Source organism: Thamnophis elegans, chromosome 2, assembly GCF_009769535.1.
Source record: "Thamnophis elegans isolate rThaEle1 chromosome 2, rThaEle1.pri, whole genome shotgun sequence".
NCBI lineage: Eukaryota > Metazoa > Chordata > Lepidosauria > Squamata > Colubridae > Thamnophis > Thamnophis elegans.
This window is the reverse complement of record NC_045542.1, coordinates 10,011,836-10,036,633: the sequence shown is the minus strand read 5'-3', so window position 1 is coordinate 10,036,633 and position 24,798 is coordinate 10,011,836. Positions and strand designations below refer to the sequence as shown.

At 43.5% G+C, this 24,798-nt stretch overlaps 1 protein-coding gene across 14 annotated transcripts in view; it reads left to right on the top strand.

Annotated features, from left to right (window-relative positions):
• Window positions 1-24,798, top strand: part of HUWE1 (HECT, UBA and WWE domain containing E3 ubiquitin protein ligase 1) — a 117,568-nt gene that overhangs the window by 3,226 nt on the left and 89,544 nt on the right. The window lies entirely within an intron of this gene.

Genomic DNA, 24,798 nt, shown 5'->3' with positions numbered 1-24,798 from the left:
CTACTTGAAAACAGTTGGATTTTTGAAGCTTTGCACTTGGATTTTCTTGCTCTTTTTATGTAGTTAACCAATCTTATTTCTACTAAATTGATATACATATGCAGAACATTACGTCTAACTAATAATGACAATTGGTTTTCCACACTGCATCTTTTAACACTTATGTGTATTAATCCCCTTATGATATTTAAGACATCTGAGAATTAAGGTATTAATAGTTTAAGAACATAACTGCTTTGTTGGATTAGTTCAGGGCTAATTGTATATTGTGACTAGAGACAAGTCGTATGCCAATGGATTGCACCATGTGAAAATCCTAAGTCATTTTTTATATATCTGTTACATTTCCTCATTGATTTTGTTATATATAATAGTTATTCAGTTGTCTTTCCTGAAATAGACATATTGATTTCATTCAAAGGTATGTTTTGATACTAAATACCATCTTCAAATTATATATTGTAAAATATATTTTGTTACATTGCAATAGTAGTCATATGCTTAAATATTAAAAGCGTTATGCAGTTTCTATAGGAATGCTAATAGAGAAGCAAGGATGGAAGTTTAGGCAAAGCCACTTTATTTTGAAGTTTATACAAGTGCCCATCTCACATATATGATTGGGCCATGTACAAAGCTAAAAAGATTAAAAAAAAATAATGCAAGAAAATCACAAAAACCATAATATTAAAAATAATTTAAATATATAAAAAGAATAGGAACCAATAAAAGCTATTTTAAAAAGTCATGATCTGTGGGAGAGCTCAGTTTCCATAGCAATACACCTCTATCCATGCTCCATACCTACCATGGTGCTGGCCAGATGGCAGAACCATGTTTTTTTGGCCCTTCCAGAAGGCCAGCAAGGTCAAGGGGGCAAACTCAACTCTGGTGGAATGATCTTCCAAAGGTGGGTGCTACAGCAGAGAAGGTTCTCTTCCTGGGTCCTGTCAGATGACCTTTTTTCATGGACTAGGACCCACAACATACTCCTCTTGCTGGACCAATGTGACAGATGGATACGATTGGACAGAGGCAGTGCCTCAGTACCTGAGCTGATGATAAAAGTATGATATAAATCAGACTTCTAAGTTCATAATTCAATTTTAGGTACTTTATAAAGTACAATATATATTCATCGAAGAAGGTATAGAATATTACTATTTTACTAAATAGAACATTTTTATAATTTTGTATCTTCTCAGCACTCATGAGGATAAAATTAGAACAAAATAAGGCTATTGGATAATGTATCATTTTCAGGAAAATCACAAAGCCCCAATTTATCAAATTGAAGAGAAACAATAGTAAAAATTAATTACTCTAACATAATATGTATGTTTCTTTTTCAGCATTAATTCTCATGCATAAAAGTAACAGATTATCTATGACCACCCTTGAGGTATTCCTCATTTGAAGTTATGAATTGGAAAACCTGTTCTTGCTTTGAAAGAAAAAATATAATAACCTAAATTTCTGACCTGTAGCTATCCGTTCACATAGGGCTATACACTACATCATTTAACTTACTAGTGTTGACAATTTCCCCCTAGAATATGTTCAGTTAGCTATAATGCTACCTAAGTGTGTTTATTTGATCACCTGTAAGCATTAAAACAAACATGCCTATAGTGATGTCTGGCATTCAGTTTTGTATCTTGAATAATAACGTTATTAAAATGAATAGATATTTCACCACTGCAAAAGAGTAACACCTTCTGTCTCCTGTAATTTTAAAAGGATAGTTTTCCTTTCTGCTTATCTGACAGATGTGTAATTTGTATAGGCCCCTAATTGCTTACAAATCTTGAATATTTTTCCACGTACTTTTCATGAAATACATTTGCCATATTTCAAGCTAGAAATAGGCTACATGGTGAGATACTTTATCCTGTGTTCCCAAAATAGCATGCTAATTTCCCTGAGTTCCCATCTATAATACAATGGCATTTTCTAAAAATTTCAAAGCTTAATGCTTCTTTCTCGCTTCCTATTACAAAATATTTTAATAATAGAAATAATACTCAGTGCAGGAAGCAGCATTTCTACTGTAAATATAAATATTGACCTTACTGTAATTTCAGTGAGGAAATTAATTTGACTTTTGTATATTTAATGAATCCTGCATTCAAGTAAACTACATAAATGGTTATTTGGCTTGTAAATAACACTGTCAGAGGCAATCCTACTCTTTTACTTTGAGACTTTTAATTTGATGTGTCATAACAGTAGAGTTGCTAAAACCTGATATACTTGTTGACCAGCTTAATAAATTTGGTTGTCTGAGTGACTTGCAAACTCACAAACAAATGTTCAGAGTGAGATGATTAGCTCAGGCAACTCTTTGAAGTACCCTTGAAATAGGTTCACCATTTTCAATTGTTTTTATATGATTTTAAGATGACAATTAATTGGAATGTTTGAGAGTATAATGTTATACTAAAGTGAGCACAACCTCCTCATTTACATAACAAATTTCAAAATCAATTGAAGCATGTAATAACATCTAGCCACTCAGAATTAACAGTGCTGTTATGCTATCCTGTACAGTCATATTCAAACATCTTGAGATTGATTTCAAAGGTAATTTGTCTTTCTGTTTGGGGAAGTTTGCACCTTCAATAATCAGTATAGCTCATTTCCTTCCATTTTGTTCAAAGGAAGAAAAGTCTTAATGATTACTTAAAGGCATACTTTGAATTGAAAACAGTAGACATTTAGTAATCTGATCAAATAGGGCCCAATCTATAATTTTGAGCCTTCTATTAGAAGATTGATACAGGGCCAAGACATTTTGTTTAGACAAAATTCTGTCAGACTCAAGAGTAGAATAGAATTGGCTAAGTCCCTGTGTAAGATTTGAATACCTTAAAGAAAGGGTGTGATTGTTCTGAGTAATTGTAATTTCTCTGGTCTATAAGATTTAACAAATCGATTTGTTTTTTAAATAAATGGGAAAATGGGATAGTATCTAAGGAAGTGTTTGTTGCATATTGATTATCTCCAAAACACATGTCTATTGAAATTCTGAATACTGACTATTATATTAATCTTTCAGTTTACTAACTTTGAACCCAATAACTACTGTAAAACCTTTTTTTTTAGACTAAAGGCTGCTGAAACACTTTTCTTGGGAGATCATGGAAAGTTAGCTAAAGTTTAGGAACAATTTAGCTTTCCTGTTTGTTTCTTCGTGTGCTTTGACTTTGTAGATATCTTCTAATTTTTATATTGTACTTGCTACCTTCTGGTTTTAGAATATTGCAATATTGTAGATATTATATGATCTGCCATAGAAGATTGCTGAAGTTTCAGTTCATCCAAAATGCAGCTCCTAGTTGTAGACTGGCTGTGATTCGGTTTACTGAAGTTTATAGAATTTTATGGGTTTCTGGACTGTTTCTAAGAGCAGTTCACAGTAGTACTTTTGGCACTTTACATGGCTTGAGATCTGGGTACATGAAGGATCTTGCCTATATATTGAAATAGTTCTTGGAAGTCCTCCTAAAATGATCCTTGCCACCTAAAGTAATAACTATTAATTGTGGAGGAAATATTCTGCTTTCCGTTATATTATTTATGGAATTTTCTTTCAAGATTCTCATTTGGACTCTATTAATATCATCCCAAATCTTTATGTTGTTCTCCTGTTTGAGATATTTATACTTGTATATTTTATTTAATCTTATTTTATTGATTAATTTACTTTCATATTTATATAGGAAACTCTTTAAATATTTACTATAAATTCTTATGCCAATTAGCAAAACAAGGACTTGAAGTAATGAGCAGAATCTTTGTATGAATTCTAGCACTGTGTAACGGAGTGAGCTCCCATTACTTTGTCCCAGCTTCTGCCAACCTAGCAGTTCGAAAGCACTTAAAAAATGCAAGTAGAAAAATAGCAACCACCTTTGGTGGGAAGGCAACAGCGTTCCGTGCGCCTTTGGCATTTAGTCATGCCGGCCACATGACCATGGAGACGTCTTCGGACAGTGCTGGCTCTTCGGCTTTGAAACAGAGATGAGCACCGCCCCCTAAAGTCGGGAATAACTAGCACATATGTGCAAGGGGAACCTTTACCTTTTTACCTATAATAAGATTTACACAAAAATGCTAAAATCGATGGATATATTCTAAGCTCTGTCTTTCCAATCAGATCTCACCCAGATGTTTTAGAAATACAATCCCAAAATTCCCTACCAATCATTCCTCTAAATCGTATTCAATCTATAATTTTATGAACTCAAAATTCATAAAAGAGATGAATATGGTGGCAAAATCAAAAGAATGTAACAAAAAAAATGAGTCAAAATTATATAATATATGTCTTACTTGCAACTAAGCCTTTAAATTTAGTTGAATGTTCAGGTAAATCTTGTGTTGTACAATTTATAATACATAAATGCTATAAATATTAATGGTACAAAGGAATTTGTCTCTTCTCCATAGTGAGGGGGGAGGAGTATCCAGAATGGGTTGACCTTATCCTCTCGTGATTGGTTTGAGTCAGATAAGCTCTTTGGGCTCCGCCCCCTGGAAGTGAGCCTGCCCAGTTTTCTGCCTCAAATCGATCGTGAGAAGTTGCTCATTCGAGAGCTCCAGGAATTTACTAGGATCTAAAGGAAAATTCATTTGGACCCGTCGAGTTTTGCCTCCCTGCTTCACTCCTCCTGCAGGATTGGGACTGCCACTAGCCCCCTGGGGCGGCAGGCTGCCCTGGACACTGAGGACATCCGAAGACTCTCAGTGAGGAGCTTGGCCGGGCAGCAGAAGGAAGGGCAAAGCCTCTAGCAGGCAGCCCTAACCAGGAGGTCGGGCAAAAGCCTCTAGCAGGCAGCCCTAACAGCTGAGGCTTGTAAGAGCTGGAGATTTGACTCACCCCAATCAAGGGAAAGGTTGCACCTCTCCAGACCTCCAGTAATTTACAAAGGATTAAAGAAAATAAACTTGGACCCGGCGAATCCTGCCTCCCTTCATCGCACACAGCCTCCTCCTGCAACGACCGGATTGCCACAAGCCCTCTGGGGCGGCACGCTGCCCTGGCCATTGAGTGAGGTGGAGTCACTCTGTGAGGACCATTGCCGGGCAAACAGGAGAACCGGGCACACATGCCTCCCAGAGGCAGCCCTTGATGAGAGGCTTCTCAGGAGCAGAAGCGCTCCTCCGCTCCCCTCAGCCACGAGGGTTTTTAAAAAGGAAAACCTGTGCTGGCAGCTATCACCAGTGGACAAGGTGAGAGCCGGAAAGGCTCTAAAACAGCTGCGGGAGATGAGCGGCAGCCGCATGGCAAGCCTGCAAAGGCAAAAGCCATTTCCATGTGCTCCAGCAAAGAGGAGCCTTTTGAATTTGGAGCCGGGGGCCATCTTGAAGCCACGTGGTCCAAGATGGCGGCCCCCAGCAGCTCAGGAGGCCGGCAGGACAACAACCACCACTTGAGGAGACCTACAAAGGTGAGAGACGATCGCAGAGGCATTAGCCAAGAGCGAGGGAGGCAGCAAAGGGCCAAAAGGAGGCCTATCAAGGAGTTAAAGAGGCAGGTGGTGGATCAACCCCCCCCCAAGCCTACTTCCTTGTTGAATCACAAAGGCAGCTGCCACAAGGCTTGCAGGAAGAACCCCCCCCCACCTTTCTGGCTGCCAAGTAACAGGAGAAGGCTTCCTCCATAAGAACATTCTCCTTTAATTAGGAGACAGAGCGGGAGGGGCGAGAGGCTGACCGGCATCCGTAGCAAACTGTGTTTTTCATGGCTAACTCTTGATTCCCCCTTAAGAAAGCTCTCCTTTAATTAGGAGACAGAGCGGGAGGGGCAAGAGACTGATGGGCATCAGTAGCAAGTTGTGTTTGCCATGACTAATTCTTGATTCCCCCTTAAGAAAGCTCTCCTTTAATTAGGAGACAGAGGGGGGGGGGCAAGAGACTGATGGGCATCAGTAGCAAGCTGTGTTGTCGTGGTTAGTTCTTGATTCCCCCTTAAGAAAACTCTCCTTTAATTAGGAGACAGAACGGGAGAGGCGAGAGGCCTACTGGCCCCAGTAGCAAAAACTGTGTTTTGTTTTGTTAATCCCAAGCCGGCAGCCCCCTGCAGCCTGGAAAAACGCAGGGAGGGGGGAGAATATTCAGCCCAGCTGCTAAAGTGCAGCTCCCAATGGAGCCCCCAAGCAGGTTACTGAAGACCTTCCAAGGGTGGGGGTGACTAGGCAAACTGCTAATGCAATACAATACAATACTATGCAATACAATAGCAGAATGGGAAGGAACCTGCAGGCTTTCTAGCTCAATCCCCTGCCCAGGCAGGATATCCTATACCATCTCAGACAAATGGCTTCCTATGTTTGATTAGGCTGACTCTGTAAACCACCTAGAGAGGGCTGAAAGCCCTATGAAGCGGTATATAAATCTAACTGCTATTGCTATTGTCATTGCCACCCAACAGCTTCTTAAAAACTGTTGGGGCTCTCACAATGTCTGGAGGCAGGCTGTTCCACTGATTAATTGTTCTAACTGTCATGAAATTTCTCCTCAGCTCTAAGTTGCTTCTCTCCTTGTTTAGTTTCCACCCATTGCTTCTTGTTCTGCACTCAAGTGCCTTAGAGGATAGTCAGGCAGCCTCTTCTCTGTGGCAACCCCAGAGATATTGGAACACTGCTATCACGTCTCCCCTAGTCCTTCCTTCCAGTAGACTAGACCTACCCAGTTCCTGCAACCGTTCTTCATAGGCTTTAGTCTCCAGTACCCTGATCCCCTGTTGCCTTCTCTGCACTCTCCTTAAGAGTCTCCACATCTCTTCTACATCATGGGGACCAAACTGAGCGCAGAATTCCAAGTGTGGCCTCCCAAGACCTCAAAAAGTGGGATTAACACTTCATGGGAGCTTGATTCTATTCCTCTGTTTATGATGCCAAAAACTGTGTTGCTCTTCTGGCAGCTGTTGCACACTGCTGACTCACATTAAAGGGGTTGTCCACTAGGACTCCCAAGATCCCCTTCACAGTTACTACTGTGGAGCAAGGTATCCTGTACCTGTGCACTTCACCTTCATTGCCTAAAGGTAGAACCTTACTTCCTTGAACCCCATTTTCCCTAGGTAGTGCCCAATGTTCAAGGGTATCAAGATCCTTCTGTAGCTTTAGCCTGTATTCTGAAGTGTTGGCTATTCCGGCCAGCCGGGGGTCATCTGCTAACCTGATGACCTCCCCCCCCATCAGCCGTTAACAAACAGAGAGCTAACAGTCATTCCGGCTCCTTCTTATGACCGCTTGAGATAACAGCAGTTCTTAAAGAAACAGTACTACTATCATGGCATATATTTTGCTATCCCAAATGTTAGCTTACACACCTAACACCCTCATTCAAATCACTGATGAAGATGTTGAAGAGTATTGGGCTCAACACTGAACCTTGGGAGACTCCCTGCACTCTTCCCTCCATGAAGAGGCAGTTCCATTGAGGAGTACAGGTGGGTGCACCAGTTACCAAGGCACCTGGGGTGACTAGGTCTAACCCACATTCTTCTACTTTATCTAATAGTAGGTTATGGTCTACCTTATCAGGACTTGCTGAAGTCCAAGTTAACTATATCAATGGCATTCCTATGGTCCACTAGGGTGGTCACCGTAATCTAATATGGCCAGTCTGGTATGATGTGTTTTTGACAAACCCATGTTGGCCTTGGGCTCTCGAGACGGTTTTTCTTCCTTTCTGAAGGGGGGGAATCACATCAGCAATTCTATAGTGGTTCTCCAGTACTCCAGGATCTCTGATAGATATAGTTTCAGTTGTTTGGAGATTTTGTCCGCCAGCTCCTTCAGACCCCTGGGTGTAACCCACCCGGTCCTGGGAATTGGACCTTGCCTAAGATAGACAGGCTACCATTTCTTCCCTATCTCATCTTGGGTTCCTAATCTGAATTTGGGATGCGGTTCTTGATAGGTTGGATTGTTTATCCCTTCGGGTAAAGACAGATGCCAAGCACGAGTTAAATGGTTCGGCTTACCCCTGCTGCTTGTCACCTTCGGGCCACTTCTCCCAGCAAGGGACCAATCGTTTCCTTAATCTTTCTTGGTTTTATCAGGCGGGAAGATGCCCCCTTTTGTATTTTATTCTAGTTCATTATTATTATTGTGGTTGTGGTTCTTGTTGTTATTATTATTAATTTACCTTTGCGGCAGGCCTTTATTGTGAGCCTTAGCTCCCCTCACTCCATCTTTACACACACTCTAGTGGCCGCCCATTAAACTCCGTCTGTGTTTACATTCTGAATATCTCTGCGCTAATCCTAGCCATAGAATCATAGCACCCTTATGGCCGGGGGGAAAAAAAAAAAAAGGGTCAGACAGGCTGGTCCCCATGCCAGAACCCACCACAAACTCAGAATGGGATGCCCGACTATGAGAGATCGCAGAAGCACCTCAGATAGCCTATGAATTTAGACAACATTCGCTGAGGGCAGAACATACAGCAGGGGTGGGTTCATCAGAGCCGGCTGGCTCAACCGGACCAAGGGGACAACTTGGAGCGGAAGCTGCAGCCAGTTGACCGCTTGGCGGTGGAGCGGAGCATCCTGAGGAAAGACCACTTCTCCCCCAGGGTGATAAGGACTATCCAGGCCGCCCACAGGCCCTCCACAGAGCGCATCTATGGCTCCACGTGGCGGGCCTTTGACTCTTGGTGCAACTCCCGGGGGTTCAACCCCATCCAGGCTACGGTGCCTCAGGTTCTGGACTTCCTCCAGGCGGGCCTGGATAGAGGGGTAGCTCCTAACACAATTAGGAGACAGGTCTCAGCCATCTCATCAGTTCTCCTGTGTGGCAGAAATCAGAGCCTGACACACCACCCCATGGTCAGGCAATTCCTTAAGGGGGCCTCCAACCTCAGACCACCTACGGTACACAGGTACCCTTCCTGGGATTTACACAGGGTATTGGACGCTCTAACGGGTGCCCCATTTGAGCCATTACAAACAGTTTCCCTTAAGTTCCTGACCCTGAAGGTGGCTTTCCTGGTGGCCATCACTTCCGCCAGGCGGATATCCGAACTGCAGGCGCTGTCCACCAGGGAGGATCTCTGTGTCTTCCACCAAGATAGGGTGGTGTTACGGCTGGATCCATCCTTCATTCCCAAGGTGTGCTCCTGCTTCCATCGAGCCCAGGAACTGATTTTGCCCAACTTCTGTCCAGACCCTTCTCACCCATTGGAGAGGAAGTGGCACACTCTGGACGTTAGGAGGGCTCTGAGGATTTACCTCAGGAGAACCAGGCCAAACAGGAAATCCGAAGCCCTGTTTGTCTCCTTCCAACCAGGATCCCTGGGTAATAAGGTAACTTCCACCACTATCGGCAGGTGGCTGCGAACCTGCATTGCCACTGCTTACCAATCGCAGGGGTTACAGACACCAAATCATATCACAGCCCACTCCACACGGAGTGCAGCCACATCCACGGCCTGGGCCACACAAGCATCCCTGGCCGAAATCTGCAGGGCAGCCACGTGGGCTTCCCCCTCTCCCTTTGTTAGGAACTATAAGTTGGACTCCTTTGCCTCGGCAGAGGCCTCGTTCGGCCGCAGGGTGTTGCAGGCGGTTCACAGGGCAGGACCCGTGCCTCAACAGGCCTGAGTGGGGGACATAGGGCCTCAGGGATCTCCCTCCCTAGGGACGTGCAGGCTTTGGTACGTCCCATTCTGGATACTCCTCCCCCCTCACTATGGAGAAAGGGCGTTGGTACTTACCTGATACGGCTCTTCTCATAGTGGGGGGAGGAGTATCCAGTCCCTCCCTGACTATGTTTGTACAACTAAGTGTTATGTTCTTTGTTTATATTGTTATTTAATTATTGATGTTGAAGACAATAAAAGCAAAAAAACTGAATCAAGAGTCTGGAGCGAATAATGCAACGAGTCGGAGAGAGCTCTTCGTCATAAAACTGGGCAGGCTCACTTCCAGGGGGCGGAGCCCAAAGAGCTTATCTGACTCAAACCAATCACGAGAGGATAAGGTCAACCCATTCTGGATACTCCTCCCCCCACTATGAGAAGAGGCGTATCAGGTAAGTACCAACGCCCTTTCTCTTCAATATTCAGTTGTTTTAGCTATAGCAGATGTGCATAGGTCATACACTTAGAGGAATTTCTTTGTGTGTTCCTCCAAGCATAGAAGAGGTATTTGTATTGTAATTGTATTTGCATCAAGAATCTGATGTTTTCCAGGGCGCTGCTCTGGAGAGTCCAAGCAAGGGTTGAATACAGCCAATCTGCCCAGAACTTAATTGAAACTTTAAGCCACGCCTCTGGTGCTGACTATCTTCAGTTTTTTTTCAATTCAGCTAGCCCAGTGGACACACTTTCGAGTTTCTGTTCAGTTCTATAGAGTGCTTGGACTCTCCTAGAGTTAAAAGTAGGAGAAAATTTCCTTAATTGTGTCCATTACGAGCAGGCTTGGTGAGAGAAAATTTCCTTTCTTTTTAATTGGCTATTTGCTCATCTCTTGGTCCTTCTGGTGTCCTGGCTCACTCGGGCGCCATAGAGTTACAGGCAGTTGTCGTGGGAGGCATGTGGGTCGGAGTGCCGGCGCCAACACTGTTGCAGCACCTCCGCCACGGTAGGGAAGTTTCCGTTGCTGCCGACCGCGCTTTGAAGAAGCCGGCATTCAGAGCGGTTCTTCAGGGCTCCTATCTAGTTCCGGCGGCCATTTTGAGCTGCATGACTGACGCGGTGGCCATTTTGGGAAACCAGAAGCTCCGGCTGCCATTTTGTTTAGTCAGTTTCGCTTTCTGAGCACATTGCCGCAGCTGCCCGGTCGCCTGACTCATTGCAGGTCGCCGCGTGGAGGCTGTTTGTCTGGTTTTGCTGGCGATTTGACTCCCATCCTTGTAAAACTATCAGCTTGAGCCAAGGTGGCGCAGTGGTTAGAGTGCAGCACTGCAGGCTACTTCAGCTGACTGCAGTTTGGCAGTTCAAATCTCACCGACTCAAGGTTGACTCAGCCTTCCATCCTTCCAAGGTGGGTAAAATGAGGACCCGGATTGTTGGGGGCAATATGCTGACTCTGTAAACTCTTTAGAGAGGGCTGAAAGCCCTATGAAGCAGTATATAAGTCTAACTGCTATTGCTATTGCTATAGCTTGGTGCGGCAACGGATTGTGGCTTACCTAGGTCACCTTCCATTACCTGACCTGCAAGGTGCTGGGAGCTTTCAACGCTCACACCAGAATCCTGCTTGGCTGGATCTGATCTCAGTGGCATTCTGTATCTCTCTTCTGAGTGTTTGGGTCCACAGTCTACAACTGTGAAGGTGGTGAGTGGAGGTAGTCCCTGCCTGTTTCAGTCAGACCGCAACCTTTCAGTCATGGCGGATCAGATCCCTGAGAATTCAGAGTAGCTTGGGCCCTCTTCCAGAGCATTCTCCAGGCAAGCTGGCAAGGCTGCCCGGGAGGCCATCAGGGGCAGCAAACCCTATTCTAGGCCAGGACCCTTGGGCATCATCAATGTAGCGACAAAGGCACACATCAACCACCAGGGGGGCACTTGCTCCAGATCCCTGATGACAGAAGCCAACGCCCTGGGTCGGTTGGCGGAGAAACACCCCCATTCGATACAGGCGGAGCACATCTCTGGAGTAAGCAACATCCAGACGGACTGGCTGAGCAGGGCCACGGTCGACCACTCGGAGTGGTGACTACATTCGCAACTATTCCAATGCCTGTCCCAGAGATTTGGCTGTCTGCTGGTTGACCTGTTCGCCACCCCAACCAACACGGACCTTCCCAGCTTCTTCACAAGGTTTCACGATCTGCAAGCCGAGGGAGTCAATGACTTGTACTGCTCATGGCTGTGGGGACTGTTGTATGTGTTCCCGCCATTGCCTCTTCTTCCCAGAGTCATCCAGAAGATCCTGTCGGAGAAAGCGGAGGTCTTGCTTGTGGCACCGTTCTGGCCCAGGAGAACCTGGTTTGCCGATCTGGTGCGTCTCTCCGTTGACCCTCCTTGGCGGATCCCTCCGCACAAGATCCCTCTCAGCCAGGGAGCCCTTCAACATCCAGAGCCCCAGTGGCTACAGCTGGACGTCTAGAACTTGAGAGGGATCTCCTGAGCAGGGGCAGTCTTTCTACCAAGGTCATCTACACCGTCCAGGCATCCAGACGGCCTTCCACAACCCAGATCTACGATGCCACCTGGAAGTTGTTTGACGCCTTGTGCACTTCTCACGATGTATCAGCGACTTCAGACATGATTCCAGTCATCTTGGACTTCTTGCAAGATGGGCTTGACAAAGACCTGGCACCCAACACTCTACGACATCAGGTAGCCACAATTTCCACGATACTTGCTCTTGATGAACACTCCTCCCTTGGGCGCCATCCTACTATCCGTAGCTTTCTGAGGGTTGCAACCAATCTGAGGCCACAGATACCCCTCATGTGACCTCAACATAGTCCTCCGCCCCTTGATCGGCCCTCTGTTTGAACCACTTTGGTTGGCCAGCCTTAAACATTTGACCTTTAAGACCGCCTTTTTGATCGCCATCACTTCTGTGTGGCGTATCTCAGAGCTGGCAGCTCTATAGATGCGGGAGGACTTGTGTTTGATACAACAGGACAGGGTGATCCTCATGTTGGACCCAACGTTCATTCCTAAGATCAACTCCTGGTTTCACCGGGCCCAAGAGGTCATTCTCCCAGATTTTTGTCCGCATCCCAGGCAGGGAGAGGTGGTGGCACATGCTCGATGTCTGTAGGACGCTCTGCAGATACATCAAGTGCACAGCTGTATTTTGTCGTTCCGAATCGCTCTTCATTTTTTTCCAACTGGCTTCCCAGGGTCGTAAGGTTTCCTCCTCTTCCATCGGACGGTGGTTGAGAGCCTGCATTAACCTCGCTCATGTCCTTCAGTCCAAACCTGTGCCTAGCCACATCACGGCACATTCTACTAGGAGTGCTGCCACCACGGTGGCCTGGGCAACGCAGGTGCCGATCGAGGAGATTTGCAAGGCGGTTACTTGGACTTCATTATTTCCGTTTGTTCGGAATTACAAGTTGGACAAGTTTGCTTTGGCGGAAGGGGCTTTTGGGAGGCGGAAAGACTCTGAACGCAACTACTTCCCGCCCTAGTGACATTTAGCTCGGGTATGTCCCTTGCTTGCCTCTCCAGAGCAGCGCCATGGAAAATGACCATTGTCTTACCTGAAGGGTCGTTTTCAGGGCACTGCGAAAAAGAGTCGGACCCCACCCTGGGGTCTAATTCCGCTGTTTTCCGTGCAGACTTCTGCAGCTCCAGTTGGATTTGTTCTTACGTTGGATATGGTTCTTAGACTTATTGTTGAACTTCTCAGCGCGCAAGAGTTTCACGCCTTCATTGAAAAAATCTGAAGATAGTCAGCACCAGAGGCGTGGCTTAAAGTTTCAATTCAGTTCTGGGAAGATTGGCTGTATTTAACCCTTGCTTGGACTCTCCTTCGCAGTGCCCTGAAAATGACCCTTCAGGTAAGACAATGGTCATTTGGTAGCGGTTTGCCCTGAAAAATTCTAACCTTTCAGGAATGACAATTCCACAATAATTCTAACCTTTTGAGTTAAAAAAAGGGAATTAAAGATTCACCTAATTAGAACAGTTATTTAAAAACTCAGTTGTAGGTTAATAGAGTAATCGTTTTTCAAACATAGTCTGTTCTGAAAGTCCACATGGTTTCCATAGGTCTCCTAAAACAGTGTTTTTTAACCACTGTGCCGCGGCACACTAGTGTGCCGTGACACAGTGTAAGGTGTGCCGTGGGAAAAACACTTTATATATAGTCAATATAGGCACAGAATTAAATTTTTTTAACATTTTCTAATGGTGGCGTGCCTCGTGATTTTTTTCATGAAAAAAGTGTGCCTTTGCACAAAAAAGGTTGAAAAACACTGACTAAAAGAACACACAAACCCCTAAAAGACAGCTTGTTCATTTATCCATTAGCTACGCAATGTGTTTTAGGCTGTACTTGTGGGCTACTCTGAAAGCCTAGTTAGTCCTAAGCATAGTTGAATGTACTGCCAAGTCTTTTGCAATGTATTTAGTTTCTATTTAGGGATTCCTTGGAAAGAAGAACAAATCTAAAAAGTGACCAATGAAAGTAGAAATCTTTGAAATAGCAAGAGCTTTTTAATATTCTAATTATTACATAGAATTTAAAGAATCCACAGTTTGAATACACATCAGTTTGTTTGAATAAATATCTTGTTCAAATAATCAAGCTGCTTATGTTAAACATTTACACTTCTGGATGCTTCATATGATTGGATTGTGTTCATGAAGAATAGTGTAGCACATGGTAAATAAATTTAGCCTCAGTGTTCTGCTCTGAAAACTTTATAAGCGTTCCTACTATTTGCTTGCTTCTGTAACTGAGCTACTACAGTGAAGATGGTAAAGTGCTGAAAGCATACTTTCTATTTTGCCATTTTGACTTGATACCTGTCAAGCAATATTTATGGGGATTTGATGTGTCATGTGGCAAAAATGAAATTTAAACACTAAATAGTTACAGTGACTAAGCAGCTCACTTTATATGTGCCTGAGAGGAAATCTGACAAGACACATTGGTCTTCTGGGATTTCCAGTGTTGGTGCTGTATCCTTATCTGACTAGCTTTGACCCCTCAAGGATGAATGTGTGATTTTTTTTTCATTTAGATAGATAAATGTTAAAATATTATGAACCATATTATGAGTTTATTTCTCTTGAGCTATAAAGAGGCAATGGATGCATTTCAATTTAATATAAAAGTTTGTATTTTGTTTATTCTTCCTGGAGTTATCCAATTTTATTCATTGAAATAATGAAGAGTAATATTTTTGCCTAGTTCTTCATCTTCAATGGGTTTCCAATACTGGGAGAGAATTCAGTGTAACTTCCCAATTGCACCATGGCGTTTGGATAGTCTCTTTTGGAAGAGATTAAAGGCTGTTAATAAATAGTTTTTCCCAAATACGACATCTTGTCAGTTAATACTAATTTAGTAGGAAAATAGAATTAAAAGAATTCAATTCTATTTGAAAGAAAACTAAAATGTTAAGGCATGAAGAGAAGCCTCCATTACTAAATAGTAAAGTCTTGGAACCATGCCTGTTTGTAGATGAGATGGAATTTGGCGAGCCAGTTCATTCACTCAAGGCAATCTGTCTTAGTAAAAAAGTGACAGAATAGAATTTTGTTTAAGTTTGGAGATAAGAATTTCCATTGAATCTACTCAGTCTTAAACTGCCTGATATGATATTATTAAGAGGGATGGAGTGTGTATAGCTCCATTAACTATTTACTTTGAATGTAATTTCTTCTGGGCAGATTAAATTTAGAATGTTAATTTTCTTTAGGATGTAATGTTATTTCATGAAGACGACTTTGTCTTTGGGCATGTTTGACAGCAATTATCTTTTAATATGCTGATACATACCAAAAACTATGAATTTTAGCTTTGCGATTGTTGACTATTGGCTTGGTAATGTATTTTGCCAAAGCTCATAGTAACAGTGTATTGACATTTTATCTGATATGAAAATTTAGTTTCTGTTAATAGTGATGGACACTGGCTTCTCAAAATTATTTAAGTCACAGTACTTGCTTAAATGGAAAAGTATGAGATAAAGCCATTAAAGGACAACTACTTGACTAAACAAGCACCCTCCAACATAATGAATTGCATCTCAGAACTACAAGTGACATTATTTCTAATCAATATAACCAATGGATTTGTTTTCTGAGAATTATGGGAATTGTAATCTATCATATCTAGGACATTGTTAAGTTGGGCAAATCAGTCTGAACTCTTACAATTACATTTTATATTTCAAAGATGGAATGGAAGCCATCTTTTCCAGCATGATACTTTTAGTTATGTTGGAATTCAAGCATGGTGGCTTGAAACCAAGGATGCTGTAATTTATCTGGAGAGGGCTAATTGGGCTATTGAAAATCATTAATTTAATATTCTAGCTTGTTCCAGAGTAATAAATAGCCTGCAACTATTTATTGGGACAGGTTGGGAAGAGAAGGGATAGTAATTAGATCAAAGTTCACATTAAATATGTCATGACTAGCAGATATCAGGTTAATCTGTTTCAGAATTCCTGTTATCAGCAAAAGAGATTACAAATCAACAGAAACCTTTACTAAGTTATATTGAAGTAGATAATAAAATACATTATATTGCCAAAAGTATTCGCTCACAACTGATTCTGATTATGTGGATGGGTAAGGGAATATTTTTGGCAATATAGTGTATGTTGTGTTACAGAAGCATTGTTTAACTGACCTGGATGCTTCAAATATGAGAAATATCGGTTCACCGACAAAAGGGCGACCGACAAAAGCGGACCCAACTAAACCGCGGTGACAAAACCGCGAGTTCTAAACTGCGCCAACGAATGAGCGCTGAAGCGCGCTGACAGAAGCACGCCGACAGAAGCACACTTTAAACTTAAACCTAACCCTAAACCTAACCCTTACCTTAACTTAAATTGCGCTTCTGTCGGTGCGCTGTTGTCAGCACGTTGATGACGTCACGGTTTTAGCGCTGTGGTTTTGTCAGTGCGCTTTTGTCGTGTGCGCATTTGTCGGGTCACGGAAATATCTTTTCTCTACATTCTGATATTCGAGTTCTGTGAATTGTAATGTAGCAGATGTGCAGATAGCCTCTTAATATAATTGGGTAGGTTTGTTAGAAACCCACCTCTGAGAATTTTGTGGTGCAGATATTGTATGTCCTAAGAATCCCTGCAAATGGGAGTCTTCACTATGCAGTTCTTGTAATTAACCTTTTCCGGTATTGTATTGCTAACTGATGAAATTACTTTATCATATTTATTTAATTTACCGTGCACCTATTTTATCTGGCAAAATTGGCACAGGTTGTATGAAACTATAATACATAATTGTGACTAAATCAGTGTTTTAAAAACATGTTTTGGTGAGCAAGCAAGCTATTAGGTTTTCACACATATTACTAAACTATAATAGGTGGCTTGCATACAAAATTAAGACAGACTCCTTTCCCCTACACATATAACGGGCTGAGCGTATAAATTATCTTCTGGTAGTCTCAGATATCCCCTCTCAAAAACCTATTGCATCTTTACATTCTGGACCTTCCCCTATTCTAAAGTTGCATCTAGCTTTCGATGGCACTCATCTGTAATACTTTCTCCAGCCTCCAGTTGGTGAAGTTCCCAGATCTGGTTTTCTTTTCTCTTTATGTTATAAATATTCAGTAATATTGTATCTAGAGTGCATCATGCCTAAATCAAAGTATACAGTAACTGGCAAACTGATTAAGCTAATAAAAGCTTCTGTAGTAATCAATTTCAGTTCAAGACTAGCCTTAGTTATGAAAGCCAGTGAGATGACTCTGGACCAGTCACTCTCTCAGCCCAACAGAACTCACAGGGTTATTGTGGGGAAAATAGGAGGAGGAGGGTGTGTTTAGATATGTATGCCACCTTGAGTTATTTCTAAAAATAATAAAAGCAGGATACAAATAAATTATAGCAATAGCAATAGCAATAGCAGTAGACTTATATACCGCTTCATAGGCCTTTCAGGCCTCTCTAAGCGGTTTACAGAGAGTCAGCATATTGCCCCCAACAATCTGGGTCCTCATTTTACCCACCTCGGAAGGATGGAAGGCTGAGTCAACCCTGAGCCGGTGAGATTTGAACCGCTGACCTGCTGATCTAGCAGTAGCCTGCAGTGCTGCATTTAACCACTGCGCCACAGTGCGCCACACTTCCCACAGACTTTTGAGTTTTACAGCTAAAACTAATTTTTTTAAAAAAATTCAAGGGATTTGAACAAAAGGAAATATCCACGTGCATAACTTAATGTATAAAAGGATGGTACATATAGTCAATGTTAGAATTTGGGCTCATATTGAAAAAAAATTAAAATGTAAATACAGTTATACCCTAAAACATTTACCTATTTGTTAAATACAATCTGAATCTTAAAGCAGAGTTTTATGTTGCTTTTCCCATACCTTTCCTGGCCTCCAGGAGTAATTCTAGCCATTTATCAGAACTATTGGAAGATAACGTAGCCTTGTTCAGTCCCAGCAACTTTTTTCTGTTAAAATATTCTTGTTTTCAGGAGTGGGTGAGGCTGAAGAGTACGCCTTTGCTCTATGTGATGGAAGTCATACCTCCCCAAAGACTGATGCAAATTCATGAGCACAGGGGTAATCAGCACTTGGGATGTCTGTCTGACTCACAAGGTCAGCTAACATATCTTGCTTAACTTGCAGCTTATGTATATCAATCAGCACTTTTTAATTTTTTCTGAAGAGGTACATATGAAATATACAGTGGTCAGCCTTTGACTTACAGGCTGTGTTGAAGCTCTCAGCCCCCTTTTTTGCATCTTCTAACCCACCCAAAATTCACTTAAAGTTCAGGAGGAAACTAAATGAGTAGTGGAACAGTTTTGAGGGGCAGATCAAATAAAGTATTTTTTTAAATTCCAATAGGTTTTAGTTTTAGTTTTTCCTTTAAAAAAATCCCCTCCCTCCAAAAAGCAACCTAAAATTGCAAACATACAGTCTTAACAACTGTATATCATTGTAATACTCCAGTAGTACTTAGTAACTGGAATAAATAAATTTTAGGATATAATGCTACTGAAATGTGATACTGTATATGTTACAGATTTGCATTTACATTTAAAGGCCTCTAACCTGAATAATGGTAATAAAAACTTGCTATCACCACTGCAAATTGGAGGTTGCTTATTCTGCCTGAATGAGCAAAGAAGATTGGAATCATGAGTGACAAGTCTGTACATACTGCAGACCTGCAGGCTAATCTTGCCTGACCTACCTTTGGTCAGCTTGTTCATCTTTCTAGTATGACAACATGGTGTTTAAAGTCAGGAATTGAGATCCCCTTTCTAAGGTAGACCAAAGATGTTTAGAAGGATAAGAACTAATTTGAAATCTCCCAGTGAAGAATGAAAGGGATATATTAACTTAGATACTCACTCTTGTTACCAGAAACGAGCCGGTTTCTTTCCACAAATATTTATTATGGTGAACATAAGTACATAAGTCTAAATTAACCAAAATTAGCAATATCTTCTAATGCATCTAACAAACTTTATGCTAACATGCTTAGGATTGTCTTATCATAGTTTAATCCATTCATCCTACATACAATTCAGAATACATTTGTATTCTGTTAAATGAGAATTAATCCCTAGTAAATACACAATGATATAGGAAATGATTTGGTCAATTGATGCCAAATGGGCTAGAGAAAAGGAAAAAAATGTTCCTTACTAAAGAATTGCACTGTGTAATGTTACTGTGTTATAGTCCTTGCAGTAAATGGAATGAATGTATAGCCTATTGTTTAGGTGAACATTATTTTGTGGTGAGCATTAAGATTTGGATTTGTCTCTTACATCTGCTTCTTCTATGGATCTTTAATTATGATGGCGCACATTTCTTTCCAAAGATGATGACATTTATGTTTCACTTTAGCTGGGGTTAGTTGTTGAAGTAGAAGTGGTAGGGTTGAGAAAATCTACAAGATGGGAATGTAGAGTTATTACTTACCATGTGAGATGTGCTGCAAAGAGAAAGATGGGTTTTTGAGAATTATTTCACTGTTTGGTATAAGTATAATCTTTATTGTCATTGTACTTAAATGCAACAAAATTGGTTGGTGTTGGTGACACACTGCATTTTGATAGAATTGATTTCTGAAAGTGAGGACAAATGGCTACTCTCAAATGAAGGAAAACTTTAAATGGTCAAAAGCAGTCAGAACAATAAACACAGTCCAAGTGCCTAAAACATGAGGTAACTGTTTTCATGAGTTGGAATTGGCTGACAAGGCTTTAAAAGCAGTTATAAGCAGCAGGAGGCAAAGAGTAGAAAGAATAAAAGGTGGAGCATAATAGAAGTGTAAACAGGTCTTGATAATACCTGTTGCATCTTCATGTAACATTGGATATGGTACATATTGTGATTTTCCGGAGCGAGGCGGCTCCAGTGGATGGTATTGACACGCCCATTTATCCACGAGACTGGGATGAAGCTGAAGACACTCCTCTGTGCCCCTTCTCCAGTTCATCTCAGTCCAGCCAAAAAACGAGTCATATTTTAAACTTCTGAGATTTCTATCTCTACTGGAACCTCCTTGCTTCTACAGCCTCTGAATCTAGCTATCTGCTCTAGCCTGTAAGTAGCTCTACGTAGTTTTTCTTCCTAACCACCAGAGAGAGTGCTTAGCTTTGTCCTACACTGAAAAATCATGATTGAGAAAATCAGACTTTCAGAAAGTCTGGGGAATTAATTGTGTTTATTGTCCCCACAATTGGGTTAATTAACAGAAGTATGACACTTTAATCAGCAGTAGTGGTTTTTCAAGTTGAAGATATGGTAGTAACAATGGAAACATACCTTTCTCCTGTGCACTGCTTGGAGAATCCAAGCATGGGTTAACTTTGCCCTTTTGCCCAGAGACTGAGTTAGAAGAAAGCCTTGACCACACTTCCTTTGCTTGATTGAGCTAAGTTGTTTTAATTCACTCCAGCCTAGAGAGATGTAAATAATTTTTCTTCATGTCAGTTTAAATAATAGGTTTTCTCATAGCTTGGATTTTCCATTTTTTATGATTTTATTGAGTTTTGCATGTGGCTTCACAACTCCTAATCTTTTACTCTGCTGCAGGTGAGTGTGCTGGTTTTCTCTGGCCCACCAGCTAGAACCACCACCACCTAGGTAGATTAAAAGGGGCATTTTTTCTGGCTTAGAGCCTTTTTAAGAGAGGATTTCAGCAGCCCGGAGATACTGCCTGATCCCACGGGCTAGCCTCCCATAACTGTTTTTCCCCCTTCGGCGCTGGAGAGCCGGTTCGCCGCACTCACACTGTTTTGGGGCAATTTAACCTTGTAGCGGCTGTTTTTCAGGCGCCAGGAAAGCCGGTATGCTGCTCTCATGCCATTTTGGAGATTGAAAGTCGCAACAGTTAATTTTGGCTTGAGAGCTGGTACACCACTCTCATGCCATTTCGGAGCTTGCTCTATTGCAGGGAAGTTGCATAGCCAGAACCTCGTTACTGGGCTGTTGTTTCTTGCTCCGGTCGTGCAATCATCTGTTCAGTCCTGACTGTACTGTGGCTTTTGATCTTTGGAGACATTTTTCCTGGATTTGCAACTTTGCCTGGCAGCGCCTGCCATTTGCGCCTTGCCTAGTGGCGCCATTGCAGTGAGTGCAAGGTCTTAATCATCTCATAGACCTGTCCTCTTGCCCCTTGCTTTCAAACTTTCTCGGAGGGGTTTATTCCCACCCAAAAGCTGAGCTAAATCCAGCATGGCAGATTGTTCCATCTCGGATAGCAGCACTGGGGCAGATCTCTCCCCCAGGCTGCAGCCACCCAGCGAGTCATCTAGTTCCAGGGTGTGCAGGCCCACCACGAGAGGTACGGCCAGCAGAGCTAGGACCAGTGTTTCTGTCGTTCCATCCACATCTGCAGCAGCTGAGAAAGATGCTAAGAGGAGACAGGTCCTTGAAAAAACAATTCTCCAAGGCTACCAGGAGAGCAGAGGCCAACAGATCCTCACCACCATTGCCGTTGGAGATTCTTTCTCTTCATTCTCAGCCCGGTTCCCTCCTCCTCTAGAGGCGACCCAGTCCTGGTCACCTGACATCATCCTTGTTCAGGGCCTTTCAGCAGAGGAAGTGGGATTGGGGCCCACTCCCCCATCTCGTCTATCAGCAGTAGGTTTAAGTCTAGGTCCAGGATTCCAGGCATTCGGTACCAGAGGCCACTTTCAATCCTGCAGCAGCAGGGCTCCACCATGAGGAGGTTCAATCTTTGGATCTTCCCTGAGAGATTCGTGCTTTAATTTTTGCAGCTATTTCCCAAGGGGTTGATTCAGAATTGCAGCGAAGGAATCAATCTTCTGTGCCACTGGCCATGGCCAGGACCTTGTTTAAGTCCCTTTTATAGCAGACCAAAACCACGACCAACATGGTGGGCACTGCTACCCCAGCTGAGGCTTCATTGGGATTGGACCTGATGGAGCGTCTCTTTTCCAAGCATGTCCCAGAACAGGAAGTTATACCATCCCCTAAGCTGTTCCTGGATGTTGTCCAGAGACAGTGGACCCAGCCGGGTTCCATTCCTCCCCCTAGCAATAATGATCAGAAACTTTACAGCTCTGGTCTGGATTTGGAGGGGCTCCTGCAGATTCTGATGGTAGATCCTCCAGTAGCATCCCTAGCTTCTCCTGCCATTGTACCTTTCAATATATCGGAAGGGCTGAAGGCAGAGGCTAGTGACAAGTTAGTAGCAGCTGCAGAATTCTCCTCTGACAACCCTTAATGCAACCAAGTTTGCGTCTAGGACCATGGCATCTAATGTGATGTTACTATGTCTCCTTTGGCTTCGCCACTGGCTGGCAAACATGCATTCCAAATAGCAGTTGGCCTTTGCGCCCTTTAAGGGTGGTGCCTTCAGAGACGCATTACTGTGTTTTCCCGAAAATAAGACAGGGTCTTATTTTCTTTTAACCCCTGAAATAAGCGCTTGGCCTTATTTCGGGGAGGTCTTATTATTTTTGAACTGCAGAGATGGTAAGCATGGTCACCTCGTGGCTGCTACTGAGTTGCAATATTTTTGGGGAGGGCTTATTTTAGCACATACCCTCAAAAGCTTGATTGGGCTTATTATCCGGGGAGGTCTTATTTTCAGCAACAGTCCTTTCGGGCAGTGGACCTGGGTTTCAATGCACCCCAGTACCATTGATCCTATTCCCAAGGACCAGATCAATCTCAGGACAGATCAGGGTTCAGGGATAGAGGTAGACAACAACAACAGCAACCTCAGACCAGGCAGCCATTTCGAGGGTCTGGCAACTGGCCCTTTCATAGGTATAAGTGACTCCCAACCAGATTGGGCCCATTGACGGGTGCTTGAAGCACTTCGCCAACAATTGGAGGTGATCACCACGGATCCCTGGGTGTTGCAGACAGTAAGGCTGGGATTTATTCTAGAGCTCCATACCATCCCCCTGAGACATTTCATCAGATGTCCTGTCCCCAGATGCCAGGTCAAAAGGGGCCTCATGGACACCTAGATCCAACATCTGTTGGACATTCTCCCTATTGAGCTGGTTCCATTGGGGCAAGAGGGATGGGGATTTTATTTGATCCTTTTTCTGGTCCCGAAAAGGTGGGGGGTGGAGAGCTATTCTAGACTTTAAAAAGCTCAACATCCACTTGATGTACAAGTGCTTCAAGATGCAGTCCATGCCATTCATCCTGGGCTGCATCTGTCATGGAGATCTGCTGATGTCCGTGGACATCAAGGAGGCTTATCATGTAACCATCCATCCATCACACAGAAGGTTCCTGAGATTCCACTTCACAGGGCGCCACTACCAGTACAGGGATCTGCCATCTGTCATCGATCCCCAGGACTTTCATGAAGCTGCTGGCGGCCGTCGCGGCTTACCTAAGATCCTTGCTGATCAGGATACAGTGTTACTTCGACGACATCTTGATCCAGTCATCGTCCTCCATTCAGGCAAGTCGAGATCTTTTCACCACAATGCAGGTCCTTCAACAGCACAGCTTTTCTGTGAACCTGCAAAAGAGTCATCAGCAACCATCCACCAGCTTACTCCACATGGGAGCAGAGATAAGCACTGAGGTCTGTGAGGTCTACCTGTTCCAGGAGCAGTGCTCCAGCATCCGGTCTCTGGTGTGACAACTTCAATCATAGAAGCCAGTACCCTTGGCAGTCCTTTCCTAGCTCCTGGGGAAAATGATATCCTGCATAGACATCATTCCCTTGGCATGACTCCAAGCCCAGACCTTGCAATGGTTTCTGCTCCCGTACGAGAGGGCCGGCAGCAACAACTTCAACACCAGAGTTCGGGTGCCTCCCAAAGTGCTCTGCTCACTTCTCTGATGGAGATCTCCCGCTCTGTGCAAGGGGTGTCTGTTCAGGCAACCAGAGCGCATCACAGTAACATCCGATGCCAGTCTCTTCGGGTGGGGAGCCCATACCCCGACTCGGGGGCGCTGCAGCCGACAGGAGCTTTTGAACAATATAAACTGGTTGGAGTTCCGGGCCGCCCACCTAGCCCTTCGACAGTTTCAGGAGCTAGTGACAGGCTGCCATATCCTGATCCTCACCGACAATATGGCCACAAAGGCCCATATCAACCTCCAGGGGGGCATCCACTTCAGGTCCCTCATACTAGAGGCAGAAAGACTAGGCCTCTAGTCTTTCTGCCTCTAGGTGGAGGCGCATATCCTTTCCATCAGAGCGGAGCACATAACTGGGATTGCAAATGTGCAGGTGGATTGGTTGAGCAGAGCCACGGTGCACAACGCAGAATGTCGTCTACCCAGATCTGTTCCTGGAGTTGTCCCACAAGTTTGGACACCCAACCGTGGACTTGTTCGCTCACCCGACCAACACTCATCTGCCAAGTTTCTTCACCAGGTTTCCAGTGCCAGGGGCAGAAGGGGTCAATGCTCTCCGCAGCCCTTGGCCTCAGGGGCTGCTGTATGCCTTCCTGCCTCTTCCATTTCCAGGCCCTGGAGAATTCCGGACGACAAAATATCCCTCAGCCAGGGGACCCTGCTCCATCTGGATCCTGAGTGGCTTCAATTAGCCGTCTGGAACTTGAAAGGGATCTCTTAAAGCGTAACAACTTCTCCAGAAAGGCCATCCGCACAATTTAAATGGCCAGAAGGCCTACCACCACATGTATATAGAATGCTACCTAGACTGCCTTTTGCAGATGGTATCATATTGG